At 61.0% G+C, this 15,118-nt stretch overlaps 1 protein-coding gene across 3 annotated transcripts in view; it reads left to right on the top strand.

Moving 5' to 3' along the window:
* The first annotated feature begins 4,086 nt into the window (after positions 1-4,086).
* SLC45A4 (solute carrier family 45 member 4) overlaps positions 4,087-15,118 on the top strand; it is a 52,124-nt gene continuing 41,092 nt past the window's right edge. The window contains exon 1 of one of the 3 annotated variants that reach the window (XM_036233098.1): positions 4,087-4,159. The gene's annotated coding sequence lies outside the window, so the exon portion shown is untranslated. Of the gene's footprint in view, positions 4,160-10,685; positions 11,949-12,103; positions 13,842-15,118 lie in introns of those variants that run through there. The other 2 variants (XM_036233097.1, XM_036233101.1) reach the window with 2 other exon arrangements.

Raw genomic sequence — 15,118 nt, 5'->3', positions numbered from 1 at the left:
CCCAGCACGGGACAGCTGCTGCCTCCCCGGGGACCCCATCCGGCCCCTTAAAGACCTCCCAAGTGTCCCTCGCCCGCAGGAGTGGCGCGGCCTGGCAGGCGAGGCCCCACTAATCTGGCCGAAGCCGGTGTTCTATTTTACTGTTTTCGTTGTTTACTCTGCATGCTTAATCGTGGAACGTAGGACAGCTACAGAAGACGCGCCACCCTCCCACCCCAGGGTGGCCCTGCTGCGCCTTCAGCTCTGCCTGTCCCAGGCCCGGCGCCGCTCATCTTGTCTTAGACTCGGGTGCTCCAGTCTGAGGCGTTTGCTGGGCCGCGCCCGGGCCACCAGCGCCCCTTTCCGGCCCTGCTCCCTCCCGGAGAACCTCTGGGTCTGTCCAGCCTGGGAGGGCGCGTGCCCCCTTGGCCACAGCTGGTCTCTGGCATTGCGGCTGTTGCCTGGAACAGGTCCCGTGCCGGCTGGGCCCCGTGCCACCTTGTCCTCACGTACTCCTTGCCACAGCCTGTGCTCTCAACGCAGCGTCTGGCCACCTCACAGATGAGGAGTCGAGGCTCGGGAGGCAGCGGGGCCCGCCAGGGCTCGGAGGGAGGGGAATGGTCCCGACGGAGTCCCGGCTTCCAACAAGACACACCTGTGATCCCAAGTGTCCATGTGACCTGGGTAGCTGTGCCATCCCCAGTGGCCATATGACCCTGGGTCGCCCTATGACCAGGTGGCCATATGACTCCTGGTAATTGTATAACCCTAGGCAGTTGTATGACTCCAGGTAGCCATCTGACCCCAAGGAGACATATGACTTTGGAAAGTCATATGACTTCAGATAGTCATATGACCCTCCAAGTGGCCATATGACCCTGGGAATTTACATGACCTCAGGGAGACAGCTGCTCTCTCGGCAATTCGATCACCTGGGGGTCCCACTGTGGATTTGTCCTCCTTGGGGCTGAGGCTGCTCTGAAGGCCCCTCAGTGCCTGGGCAGGCCTTGTCCTCTGAGCTCTCATGTTCCGTCACGGGCAATGGGGCCCTGTCCTTGCTTAAGATCTGGGACCTGTGGGCTGCGGGCCCACCTGGAGCTCGCATAGATTGGGTGTCATTCCCGAGGTCACCCAGCGGGAAGTGGCAGAGCTGGAATTCTGCCCCTGGACCCACTGCTCACTTCACCACACCTGAGACGGCGCGCAGGGGAGCGGGGCGGGGGAGAGGACTGTCGGACGGGCATGGCGGAAATCAGCGCCCCGAGGACGTGCGTGCGTGCGTGTGCGTGTATGTGTGTGTGCGTGTGTGTGAGTGTGTGAGTGCGCGGCACACGCTGGCCTGGCGCAGAACAGGTGCGCAGACCTATCTGATGATGAATCAGCATACTAACTGAGATATTGGGGTTTTGCAAAAGTTTGTTTTAAAAAGTGTTCATTGCTTAAAAAACAAACAAACACACAAAGAACAAGAAAGAGATGTGCAAACGAGCAGGGGAGGTGTCCACTAAGAGACTAGTCCAGGCGGAACACTGCCTCAGCTTCTAGGCTCTCTTTCCCCCTCCTCCTCAAGCCCCTAAAGGGATCCAGCAAGGCGCGGAAGAGGCCTGGCACACAGTAGGCCCTCAGTTAATGAGCGGGTTTATAGTTTTAAATCACTGCGAAACCCGAGTGGCCTCGGTCGATCTGGTTCCGTGCATGTCACTCCTCTCACCTTTCCAGCCCCCGGGAGACGAGTCGGCACACGCGGAGCTCCGGCCCAGGCCCGCTGAGGCCGCGTTCTGCCCCCTCTGCTCTCTCTCTGTCCAATCTCGTTGTCACTCTCCAGGTTATAGAAGTAAACTAATCTGAGGTTCCCACTTCTCAGGCTTAGGAACTGCCTTCCAAATTTAACTCACGGGAAAGCGTATGTACTCGTTTATTCTTCCGGAAGCATTTACGGTGCACCTACTGTGAGTCAGAGCCCGTGCTGGGCTCTGCGGCCACTTCCCTTATCTATCTGCATTTCCCACTCCACTGCGGACTCCTCGAGGAGAGAGCGGCTCCTGTTGCTAGCTCTAGTCCCAGCATCTGGCACGGTACATGGCACATAGTAGGTGCTCAGTAATTGGTTGCCGAATGAATGAAAATGAAGAGGCTTGAATAATTGCCAGTGTTTAGTGAATAATTTAAAAAGTTCATTAAATCCTTTCTCAGTGTTGCTTACTAGATCCAGTCTTGTAAAAAGGCTTGTGAGTGACGAGTTATCAGAAGGCTCACTTTCGGGTGAGGACTCAAAAAGGCTGTCAGGTGCCCAAGGCCATGCCGTTGGCACACGGCATAGCTGGAATTGCCTCTGGATGCAGGGGCAAAAGCCCAACAGGGGAGGCAGGTAGACAGGACATGTCACAGGTGTCACTTTGGGCTTTTGACGCATAGACCACTGACGTCCTTATTGATCCCTCATTAAGTATCGCATACAGACCCACATAACCAGCACCCAGATCAAGAAACTAATCTTATCAACACCCCAGATCCCTCCTTCCTGTCCCCTCCCTGGCTCTGGAGCCCCTCTCTCCAAGGTTACCACACTTCGACCGCTTTATATACATGGAGTCCCATGTGCTTTGGGGTCTGGCTTTTTTTTTTTCCTTCCTCAGAATTGTTAGTGAGGCATCCGCATTGTCATGTGTAGTTGTATATTATTCATCGTCATTGCTGTCATTCTACTGCGTGAATATAACACAATTTTATGGATCTGTTCTACAGTTGATGGGTCCTTTGGGTAGTTTCCAATTCTTGGTTGTTACAGTGCTGCTATAACAGAAATACGATTATGTAAGCTATGCATCTGGGAGGGAAATCGCTCAGTCGTAGGATCGGAACAGATTCCCGAGGCAAGGCTTGGGTTTGCATCCCCACCAGCAGTGAGTAAGAGTTCCAGTTGCTCCACGTCTCCGCCGACACTTGATACTGTCAGATTTTCCCATTTTGACTGCTCCGCAGGCTGTTCAGCGTGCCCTTTATTTCTAAATCCCTTCAGCCACCCCATGAGATGGGTCTCGTGAGCTCTATGTTACAGACAGGACACCTGGGCTCTGCAGGGTGAAGTAACTGGTCCATAGCCACCTACACCCTGGTGAGGTGGAAGGGTTGTCTGACCTCGGCCCATTATATCATGTTTCTGTTTGTCAAGCCACCTCCTTCAACTTTGTCCCCCTGGGTTCCCAGCAGCCTCATCCTATGGATTATAGCCATTTTGCTTGTGGGGGTAACACTGGATGAATGCCCTGGCACGGGTCAGGCAGCGAGTGGGAGGCTATGGTCCCAGGGTCCTGCCCAGCTCTCCAGGGCACCCTGACAGCTGTTAGCACGTGGGGGTCAGGGGGCAAGTGTGCCCTAGGGAGAGGGAGACATCCCGGGGCGGGGGGCGAGGTAGGGGGTTTGAGGAGGGAGACAGAGAAGGGGAGACAGGAGCGTCTGCTGCAGCACCTGGGGGCCAGGGATGGTGGTGATGGTGGTGGGAGAAGGGTGTTTGTGGAGCGGCTAGGCTGGTGGTGGGTGTCGAAGCTCTCCCGGCCTCTTCGCGAGGAGGGCGTTTGGGGAGCGGGGGAGGGAGCAGCGCGAAGGGGGAGAGGGGCGAGGGCTGCATGGTTCTCCCTCCCGCGGCTACAGAGAGGGACGCGGCGGGATTCCGGGGCCGGGGGCTAGGGGAGGGGCGGGTGCGCCAGCCCGGAGCTGGGGGCGCGCAAGACGCCTCTCCCAGGAGGAGGGAGGCGGGACGTGGGCGGGGGCGGAGCCCCCGTGACGGGGAGGGGCGTCCAGGTGGGCGGGGAGACAGGCGGCCAATGGGCACTCGTGGCGCAGGCCCCGCCCCGGCCTCCCGCGGCGGCTGCTGCATAGTCATGAGCTCAGGCCGGCGCTGCGTCAGCGGAAGCGGCGCGCGGCGGCTGTTTCCGACCCGATAAAGCGGCGTTGTCCCCGCGCACCGGCCGCAGCTTCGCAGCGCTCTCTCGGAGCCCGCGTCGCTCGCTGACTGACCGCCCGGCCGGCCAGCCGAGGAGCAGCCGCCGCCGGGCCCCCGCCGCAGCCGCCGTCGCCGCTCCCGAGCGCCCGGGGCTCCGCGCCCCCGCCGCCCCCCGCCCGGCCCGGCCCGGCCGCCCCGCGGTGCCGTCGCCCCCGCGGCCCTGGCCGGAGGAGACAGGTGAGCGGTCGCCCCCGGCCCGGCACCTGGGCATCCCGCACCTGGGCGCCCGGCACCTGCCGCCTCCCCACCCCCACCTCCGCGCGGCCGCAGCCTCGAGCCCTGAGTCCGGTCCCCGGCATCTCTTCTTCGGGGAGGGGACCCCCTCACCCGCGCCTGACGCCGCCCCCCCGCCGGGGCAGCCGCGCCCCTCCTGCGCGCCCTCCCTTCTGCGGGCTGCACCTGCCCCTTCTGGTCCCCGTCCTGGCAGCCTCCCGGAGCATCCCGGGCCCCCGCCCGCGGTGCGCGCCTCCCCTGGACCTGCCTTCCCCCCGTCGCACCCCTCAGCACCCCCAGCCCCGTTTCCTCGGGTGTCTCCAGCCCCCGGGAAGCCTGGCGCCTCGCCCCCTTGGCCGCGACCTTGCCCTGCTTTCTCGGCCCAACTTGTGAGAGTTGCGCGGCGCCTGCAGCCTGGGTCTCCCCCGCACGGCGGCCTTCCTCCCGCGTCGCTCCGCGGCTCGCGCCCCCAGCGCGCGCAGCCGGTGCTCCGCTCCGCGCGCCCGTCGCCCCCGGGCCGTGCCGGCGTTTCGTCTCCTCTGCACCGTTGAAGACACCTCTACTTCCTGTGGCCACGCCGCTCCGTCGGGGAGAGGGGTCGGCGCAGCCCCTCTGCAGTCCTCCACGTTTATCCGCACCCAGAGCGGCCCTCCCTCCCCTGAGCGGCCTCGTCCTCCTCGAGCTTTTGGGTTTAACCCATTCTTCCCCGAGGTGCATTCCTCCGTATTGGGTTCTCAGGGGGCACCTTGCACCCAGAGCTCTTCCAGGGCAGGTGTATCAGAATGGGGGCGGGGGGGGGGTGTTTTGAAACGAGCACAGCCTCCTGACTAACTCTTCATAATGTTTCTAGAAGGTGGGGGGGGGTGGCCTCTAGGGAGGAGCGGGAAGGGCCACTTAATCTTCTAGGGAGTGTGAGGTTTTTTCCTTTTTTTTTTCTTTTGATACTTCAGCTGACTCCAGCAAAAGGGGACATGTGGCTTCTGCTTTTTGGGGCGTCCCTGAGCCCAGGGCCTGGGAAGGAAGGAGAGTTTAGAAGATGAGTGATTGAAGCAGTTGTGGGGTCAAATGATTGTCAGAATCACAACCTGTTTCTCTGGGAAAACCCAAGTCACCCCTCCCCCCGTTCTGTGCACGCGCCCCGACTTCCCTGCAGCCCTCTGCCCCCATCCTCCCTGCTCACGGACAGACAGGTAGGGCGCAGGGTACTCTTTCTTCTCCTCTGTTTTACGCTTATAGGAAAACAGGAAGAAAATACGCTGTAGGACGGGTTTACTGATTAAGATGTGTGTGGCACACTGCTGGGCATTGGAAACAGCCGCCTTTAAAAATGTGAATAATTTTCTGCTAGATCTGAGTTATGTGTTAAAGCATAAGAGTTGATATAATGCTTGGGAGAGATTTTGCAGAACTTACTAGAAGATGGGGAGAGGCCGGAATTGAGGTCTGGAGCTGTGCAGGCCCCAGGCGGCTTGGCCCAGGCGGGATGAAGAGCTCGGGTGCGTCTGGCGGGAGGGCGGGAAATGGGCTGCCTTAGAAATCAAGAATTTCAGCCCCATTCGGGCTGATTGTTTTTGTGGGCAGCAGCTGTAAAGACCAGAAGTGGATCATTTGAGATGCATTTAAAATGCATATTAGGTACTCAGTGGTGGTGGGTGTGGCCGGATGCCCCCCCCCACCGGGGAGAGCGCCCGGGGCCCACTCCCAGCGCCCGTGAGAGTTGCCTGCTCCTCTGACGTGCGCTGCAGCCGCGGCCCCCGTCACGTCGGGGAAGCTGAGCAGAGCTCGGACTGGGTGAGCCCCAAGGTGGCCAGCGGCTTGTAACACTGTGGGCTCTCTCCGCCCTCAGCTTCGCTTCCTGGAGAGGAGGGGTGGTGGGAAGGGGCGAGAGGAGCCTGGGAGCGGACCCTGCCCGTGAGTCCCCCCTGCAGGCCTGCAGGCGGGGGGGGGGGGGCTGTGGCAGCCGAGGCTCCCTGTCCCCAGGGGAGGACAGCAGCCAGCCTTGAGGCTGCTCACTGTGGGGTCAGCCTTATCCCTGTGGTCAGAGGGATGGCGGGGAGGGGAGGGAGGGCTGTGCCGAGGCCCGGGCCGCGCTGTCCCCGGCACCCGTCTGCACCCTTGGCCCCCTCCCGCAGCCCTGTAGCCCAGCCCTGTGTAGTGGCCGGCAGGGGTGGTTCGTGACTCACAGCCTTGCGGGCTGGCACAGAATGAAGGTGACTGGCCAGCGCCGTAGGTGGCAGACAACCCCAAATTGCCGGTGCCCTCCTCGAGAACACCCCTGGCAGAGCCGTCCCTGTAATTTGTGGGGCTGGAATGTGCTGGAAGCCGTGTTCTCACTGAGCACGGGGAGGGTGGTGCTCCCCGCTGGCCTCTGGCTCCCCAGGTTTTCGCGATGGCAACGTGACTATGCTGCTGAAGGCGCCTCGGCCAGACACCGTTAGGTGGGTCGCTTGACTCCAGGCCAGGAAACCAGGAGAGGCGAGCAGGTCGGCTCTGCCAGGTGGAAATCTGACCGGGGAGGGAAGCGGCTGCCCCGGAGGAGAGTGGCCACATGGGAAGGGGTGGGACGGCCCCACCGGGAGCTACAGCTGGCTGTGCAGGGAGCCCCAGGCAGAGGCCGGCCGCCGCCCCTCCCCCACGGTGCCCAGACAAGGTCCCCTTGTTTGGATTAGCTTAATTACCCCACCGAAATCGATGAACAAGGATCTTTTTAGACATAGAACTTTCAAAATGTTCTTCGAGTGGCCTCTTTTTTTTTTTTTTTTTTTTTTTTAAGTGTCAAATGCTAAGCCTTTGTGGAGTCAGACACTTCCAGGGACTGGGCGATGGGGACCTTACGTGTGAGAAGGAAGCGACCCTACCTGAAATCAGAGGGAAACTTGCCCAGAGTGAGCTTCGCCAGGCCGCACGCACACCGGTCACTCTCGGACCGCCGCGTTTGGGTGGTGGGGACACGGGCGGCGTTGGGCGGGGCCCGACAGTGTTGCGCGCCTGCTTCCTTGGCAGGTGACTTGCGGAAGAGGCATTTTCCGAAGATTAAAACACCCGCAGGCTTGGAGGGCAACAGCATCACCCGCTCGCCGTTTCCATGCCACCGATAGGCTTTTCCTTCCAAACGCGCATTTCCACAGTGCCCTTCCCCCTCGGTGCGTGGGCGCCGGGCGGGTCGGTATGGGCACCTGTGGGGCGGGCTCCTCCAGGCAGACCTCGGAGGTGCCGCTGGTTCCGTCCAGATCACCGCAGGAAGGCGGGTCGTAGCCATTTTGCTGGCGGGAGGGTCTTCGCCCTCAGCGTCTGCGAGGTACAGCGGGACCGGGTCTGCCTGCACTTGTTTTCTGAAAGATTCTGGGAAATGATAAACCCTGAAGCTGGAGGGAAGGGCTCTGAGTTCTGTTTGGCCGTTTGGAACCCACGGCGAGGCAGAGGTCACACAGGGTCGATGGCGAGTGCGTAGAGACCCCCGCGCGGGTCCACATCGCCTTGGGCGTTGGCCCCGAGTGCGAAGATGAGGCTGCTGGCCGTCCCGCAGGTGGGGTCTGCGCGCAGCTGGAGGGATCTGCAGAGCGTTTTCAAGTCATAAGCACAGCCCTCGAGCTCTCCTGCCTCTGTTTGGCCTGGGTCCCAGGTGAGGGGAGCATTGTTCAGCCCGAGGTCGGCTGTGTTTCATCCTCCCAAACCTGTTGAAGGATTTGGCTGGCAGGGGGAGCCGCATTCCTGAACCCGAGCCCAGAGGCCCTTCGTTTCAGGAAGAGCCTGCCACCTGGGGTCCTGTTGTGCAGCCTGCACGAGCTTTCAGAGTCTGCCGGAGACCGCTGCGGTTCGCCTTTGAATCCTCGAGCCAGCTAGCTTGCTTGACCACCGGGTTATTCCCATTTCAAAGAAAGGAAAAGCTTGAGTGCAAAACGTAGCAAACCCTTGAAACAGATGACGGAGGAGTTGGAACAGCGCGCTTGTCTGGTCCAGATGCAACGGTCACTGTATTTTTACATACAAATTGCACAATTTTTGAGCAACCACTTGGACATTGCGAGGCCAGAAAACAATAAATAAGCTCCTTGTTGCCAACATTTTAGTCATCGTTTTAGGAAAATATATCCAAAAGTATGATTTTTGGGTCGGAATGGGAAGGGACTATTTTCCCAAGTTTTCCCCGGGGGAGGGGCTTGACATCCCCAGGCAGAAGACGACCTTGGGAGCCCCCCCCCGCCCCGGGGGTGGAGGCTGCCTCGCCTCGTATCCATGAATGGAGGTTCCCAGCGGCCGTGCCTTGAAGCAGTGACCTTCAGACACATTTGCTCCTGACCTGTAAAGTGGCTTCGAAAACTCTGGGCACATTTTTAAGTGGACATCTGAACTTTTTTTGCGCTAATTTTAAGTAGCCGTAAAAGATAAACTTTCTCGTATGTCGTAAACATGGACATTTACAGCAGCCGCTGCTCTCAGAGGTCTCGGGTGTGAGACGCGAATGCCTTGGGCCCATCGCCCTTTAAAGCACCGGGACTCGGACTTTTCTCCGTCAGCTCGCGCCTGCGCGTCGTTTCCCCCCTTGGGATTTTATTCCGTCACGTGTTCTTATACCCTAAAGTCTTTTGTTGATCATTCTCACATTTCTCTGATAGAAGTATACATTTCTGATTGCAAGGCAGCGTTAACTCAGTCCAGGAGACTTTTTTTGTCGTTGAATCATCGGGACAAAACCAACCACAGAAGCGTGAGTGCGTGTCCCTGATTCCGGGGACACTCGGCTTCGCTTTGTCGCCCTTCACAACAGGTGTGTTGCTTCCGCAGACTCATGGCAGGACCCTCCACCAGCAGGAAGGTCCACAGTTCGCTTTACTGTCTCCAGCACAAAGTAAGACTCCGGAGGAAGGGGGCGTGTCTTACAGAGCTGGGTGGGGGTCCACTTCAGGTGCCTCAGAGGAATTATCGAACGGCCCTTGCTGCTGGAACATTCCAAGAGGACAGGAGTGTGCGAAGGCGGCCTTGGGTGGCGCCCCATGGGAGCCGGACTTTGACCACTGGGCCCTCCAGGCGGTTCGGCTTTGGCAACGAGGTCACAGGGACGTCAAGGCTCTGGCAGTGGCCAATGCCCACCGCTGAGGCCCCGCGCGGAGGTCTCTGTGTTCGCACAGGGCTGCCTGTGCTTGGTGGATGGGGGCGAAGCATTGGCCACCTCATTAAAATAAGACCGCAGTGCTGCACCATTTGCACATTAATATTTAATTGCATGTTTTCTCAATTTCTGTGTAAAGAGGCAAAGGCGATGCGTTTCGCGAACGCACGTGCCTCGGCGGCGGTGCCTTCTTATTTGGTTGGGTTAAAATGTGAGCCTGTGGAATGCTGTCTTGGGTTGAACTTGCCAGGAAGGTGTGTTAGAAGCAGAAGAGATTTCAGAAGACGTTTTGCCTGCTGGGGTCCAGTGAGTGTGCTCTGGGGGCTGGTGCCGTCGGCTCCTCTTTAGGGGGAGGGCATTGGGGACAGGGCCGCTGGGCTGGTCTAGGTTTGCCAAGGTGGGGCCTCTCCCCTAAAATGTCCCTCACTCCAGCTTTGTGGGCCAGGAAAGCAGGCCGCTCGCTCGGCTCTTTGATTTCGGTCCTGAGGTGTCCCTGGGAGCCTTACCTGTCCTCTATCCTCAGGCTGCCCCCTGAGAGTCCCCTTGTGAACACTTCACCGTAATGTTTGGGGTCAAGACGTGCCCTCACACTTGGAGGCAGAGCCTTTGTTCTCAGGGACAAGTGAAGGTCAGAGCTGGCTCTAAGGTCACGGTCTCGGCTTCCGTGGATAGCACTGGCCCACCCTGTGGGAGAAGGGTGTGAACTTGCTGGCTGTCCGTTGGTCTCAAAGCACGAATCTTTATTTACTCACTCTTGGCATCTTGGGCCTTGGCACTGAACTTGGGATTTTAGGCTCTGAAAGGCTTAGGAAAAGGCTAGGGCTGCTGGCCCTGCACAGTGGGGTCACTCATCCTGGACCCTCCCTCCTCACTCTGGGGCCAGACTCCAGTGTGCAGATCTCCTCCCAGCCGGCTGCCTCAATGGGAATGCTGGGACAACTGGGAGTGGTTTTCCATAAGCGATGGAAAACCTTTTGCGTGAACAGCTAGGAGTCGGCCCTGTGCACTGCCCTCCGCGGGACGGAGCCAGGTCTTCGGGGACCGCCAGGGCTGCTTGCTGTCCTGAACCCCATTCGGAGGCAGTTCTGACTGGGTGCTGGACGGACCGTGGAGTTGAGGCCATCTGCTCTGATTTGCCTGCGTGGGCTCTCGAGCCCAATGGGACTGGGCAGAGGTCTGGGGTGTTCCAGCACGTCCAGCTCTCCCTTGCATTATTCAGACGTCTAAAGTGTTTTTACTTAAGAGAGTAGGGAGTGGCCTGGGCCCTTTATTCTTCAGCAGGAAGTTCCAGTGCCCGGTCGTGCGGGGAGCATTTACAGCCCGGCTGGGCCGTCCCTGGCTTTGGGTGGCCTTGGCCCAGAAGACGCCCACTGCTCCAAGCTTCAACCTCTGTGTTGTAACCTGGGGGAGCGTAATGAGTATTTGTTTGGCACTTCGCAGGCCCTGGGAAATGACATACAGAGGGCGGGGTCCTGCGCAGAGCAGTCGGCCTCATTCTCTCTGCAGCAGCGGTCCCCAGCCTCGGTGGCACCGGAGGCCAGTGTGTTCCTGTGGGAGTGTGACAGCTGATCTGAGGTGGGGCTCAGGCAGTGGCGCTGGCATTGGGAGCAGCTGCAGAGACAGACGATGCCCCGCTCACCCACCTGCCGCTCACCTGCCGTGCGGGCTGGTCCCAGCCTGCGGCCCGGCACTTGGGGGCTGCTACTCCGCAGAACCTGGCGAGGGCGATGCTGTCTTAGCTGCATGTTGCAGAGGAAAAGGAGGCACAGAGCGGTTAAGTGCCTTGCCCAAAGCCACCCGGCTCATGGCCGAGCCTGGGTGTGAGCCCTGGGCCCACCAGAGGGTGTCGGGTCTCCTGCTGGCACTGTGAGACCTGGGGTTCAGGATGCCTGTACCCATAGGAAATGCTGTGTTTACAGGTATGTTGAGAATATGTGTTTTTGCAATTTAGTATGTCGTGTCTTTTCCTTGAATGCGGCTGAAATTTTTCATAAAGGAAGTGATGCAAAATAAAATTGAGACCATGTTCCCAACAAGTCATAAACTGGCAGGTGGAAGTTATACTAATAATCCGAAGCCGGGAGAGGAGACGAGCATTCTGCAGTGTCCCTGGGGACCGCTCTCCGCAGCATTGTCCTCCAGCTGGTTATCGGCCTGTCCTTGGCCCATTCCGACAGTTTGAGCAGCTTCAGCGGCGAGGCTGTGTGCTGATAAGTGTCCTGCAGATGATGTCAGTTTGTGGTTGTGAAGGTCAGATAGGGTTTTGATTAAGTCTGGCGGGTCTGTGGGAGGGTCTGGAAGCCGGCTAAGTGCAGGCCGTGGTTTCTGCCTGGTTATGATACGGTTTGGGAAAGAGGTTTTAACAATTTTCGTGTGGCTTTCCTCATGATTGGTGTGGGGATCTGTTCCCGCCCACAGCCCTCCTGGGCTTGGAACCCTCAGACTCGGGGCTGGGATTCGGGACCTGCCCCCAGCCACAGGGCTCAGTGCGCTGTGAGGGCTGGCGGGAGTCCTGCCTGTCCGCGACTTCCCGGTGCATGCGGCTGCGGGGCCCCGGGCGGGCAGAGGGGCAGAGGACAGCTGCGCCCTGCGTCCCCGCTGGACGCCTAGTGGGCTGTACCGGGAGGAGCCAGCGGGAAGTTGGTGAGCCTGCCGGGGCCGCCACCGCGGGCCCAGCGCGTTCCCGGCGGCGGTGCGGGCAGCGGAGTGGGCGGCGGTGCGGGTGGCGCGTTCCCGGTGGCGGTGTGGGTAGCGGTGCAGGCGGCCATGCAGGCGGCGGTGCGGGCGGGCCGAGTCCCCCGCGGAACCCAGTGGTTTGCGCTTTGAGCGTTGGCCTGCGGGCGTCTTCTGTCGTCTGTGTTTCTGGGGCGGTCACAGCATCTTTGACAGACAGCCGTGAGTGCGCACCAGGGGCCGGGCCCCGTGCTGCCACCTCCACCTGCCGGCCGCCGGGCGCGGGAGCAGTGGTTGCGCCCGTTAAGCAGACGAGGAGACCGAGCCCCGCAGCCCTTGAGGAATCCGCCCGGAATCCCTTCTGGCCGACCGGCTCTGCTAGGAGATGTGCTAGGGACAGGGAGAGAGATAGGAAACGCAGTTTTGGCCTCGGCAGAGGCGCTCGCCCGGACACGCCGCGGGCTCGCCCGGCATTCGTGGCCGTCGCCCCCTTCACGTGAGGCTGTTCGGGGAGGGCTTCCTGGAAGTGGAGGCGCTCGTAGCTGGCGTGGGCAGAAACCAGCTTGATTGTCAGGGCCTGAGGATGGGGTTGCTGCTTCGGCTGGTGCAGGTGGATGCGCCTTCGACTGAACGTTGCAGTCAGTGACGACCCCGCCTGGGAAGAGGCACCGCCAGGCGTGGCTGGTGGCCTCTCAGAGGCTGACCCCAGGACTGTCAGGGGGCAAGGGCTGTGGGTGAGGCGGGGCTGGACCCCAGGGCTCCACAGGCTCCCAGGGCCGCCCAGCACCCGGGCTGTGCGCCCCGAGTGGCACCCACCTGACGTCCTGCCAGCAGTGGCGGGGTGGACGGGAAGGGCGCTGCCTCCCTGGTCGGTGAGACCTCGGCGCGTCCGCAGGTGGGCTGACGGCGCCCCTGCTGGACACTCCCCCTCCGCAGCCCGCCCCGCTGGTGGCCTGGCCTGGGTTTCTTGTTTCCTCTCGCGGGGGTCCCTGCCCTGTCTGTCACTGTGGCGGGGGCTCCCGCGGCAGCTTGGCAGATAGGACCTTTGGAGCGGGAGCTGCGCGGTCGATGCCTCTTCGGCCCCCACCATTCTGAACACCCCCAGGCGTCACTGAGGATGGGTGCCCCGGACGGGATCCTTGGACGGCATCGCATGGTGGCAGGGAGAGGCTCGGAAGCATTCCATGGGAACTGTCATTTGCCACACGCAGCTTCTGGTAACACTGAAAGAGCCCTGTGACGAGGGATCCCTATTTTTAAGACGAGATGTCCTTATTGGATGAAGGGACTGGAGAGTGGTCACCCTGGGAATGGACCACGTGCCACCTTCTTGCTCTGCACGGGAGAGGGCAGCGAGCAGGGCGGACAGGTCACTGCCCTTGCGGTGGGGAGACCGGGGGACCTGCGTCCAGCGACCTGACCCCCGACCCCTCGCCGGTGGCTGCCGGGTGTCGAGGATGGAGCGTGCCCCCAGCCCAGGCGGGGCCCTGCTGAACGGCAGGGTGCAGTGGAGGGCTCTGCACCGCACGCACCTCCTCGGGCCGTCCCGCGCAGAGCTGGGCCCGGCCCGGGTCTTTTGGTCGCCAGCTGCTCTGAAGCCCCAAACCAGGAGTTCTTGGCCTTGTCCAAATCATTTTTCTTTTGCAGGTTTCCACTCCAAGATCTTGTCTAGGTTTACATTTTTTTACATTGCAGAGCTGTTCTATACGTGCAGGCTTCACTTCCAAGCACGTCTGCTCGTCCCAGTCCCAGAACTCTACCCCGAGCTGCAGGCGACACGTGACCGTCGGCAGCGGGGCTCTCGTGGTTCCGGGTCCGGCTCCGCGTCGCACATGCGTTTTCTCCATGCGGGTCACGGGCGTGGTAAGCAGGGCGCCTTCTTTACAGTGAGTCGTGAATGTGCGTCCGGGGCCTGCGTGTCCGGTGTGTGTGGCGCTGCCTTTACGGTCCATTTTCTTGGCGCTGTCCCCAAGCACCTGCACATTTCTGACGAGTCCATGTAGCTTGGGCCCTCGGACATGCGGCAGAGTCGGGGTGTCCTTACGCACCCGCTGTCTGCCGCTGAGAGCTCGTTTCCAGGCTGATGGTTCTAGTCTTGATTTGATAACAGACCGATCAGGAAGTCCTTGAGTCAGTCCTTCGTAACTGTAGATGTTGCGGTTTTTGTCCTCAGCCCTGCCCCTCCCGCTCGGGGACTGCCTTGCCCTCACTGTGTCTGTCATGTCCTTCTGTTGCCAGGAAGAGAGTGGCATCCAAGAGTGGGACAAGGAGAGTCGAAGGGGCGGGCAGAGCGGAGGGTCACCAGCGAGGGAGGTGGCGCCCCGCCCTGGGCCTGTCTGCACAGGGAGCCATCCAGCCCTGGGCCCAGGGGCTCGGGAGGAGCAGGTGCCAGAACCACCTGGAAGGGGGCTGCGGGAGAGGGGCGGCCTGTCGGGCCCCCGCCGCGCCTGCCTTTCGGCCGCCGGGCCTAGTTCCCTGCTTAGTGGGAGCTGACGGCTGTGGGCTCGAGGTGACTTGGGGCCTCGAAGAGGTGGCAGGAGGAAGCAGCGCATTGGCCGGTGACGCTGAGAAACTCGGGCCGAGTGGCTTGGTGGGCACAGGCGCTCTGCGACCTTGCTCGGCCGTTCCAGGCCCACGTGCATGGCCGGCCACTTCCGTCACTTTACGGGGCCGCAGCTCGGCTCCCGCTGACTCCTGGGCAGCCTTGGATGAACCCGAGAGCAGTCGGAGCCCTCTGGCCACCATGCGAGTGGCGGGAGCACCGTGCGGGCTGGACGCAGAGGGCGGCCTGGATTAAACGTGCATCTGACCCGCGCCTCCAGCACCCAGTGCCGGGCAGAGGGCAGCAGGCGGCCCTGCCGGGGACCCGGGGCGAGCACAGGTGACAGGCGCTGCGTGAGGCCCCGCGCAGGCCCCGGTGTAAACGCAGCGCGTGGGTCGGATTAAGGTTCCGTCTGGAGCGTGGCTCGTGTTCCGGTTACGAAGCGTGAGACCGCCGTGTCGCGGCCTGGTTTTCCTCTGGCTCAGTCTCTCCGCCGCTCGGTCTGTCCCGGGTTCCTGTTCAGCGCCGCACACGGAAGGTTCGGAACGCTGGTCGTCGCCGGCTGCGGGCCGCGCCGCGTGTCAGGACGCCTGTCTTC

This window comes from Rousettus aegyptiacus, unplaced genomic scaffold, assembly GCF_014176215.1.
Source record: "Rousettus aegyptiacus isolate mRouAeg1 unplaced genomic scaffold, mRouAeg1.p scaffold_m13_p_15, whole genome shotgun sequence".
Lineage (NCBI taxonomy): Eukaryota > Metazoa > Chordata > Mammalia > Chiroptera > Pteropodidae > Rousettus > Rousettus aegyptiacus.
Note: the sequence above shows the minus strand (reverse complement) of the source record. Positions and strands in the feature narration are given on the sequence as shown.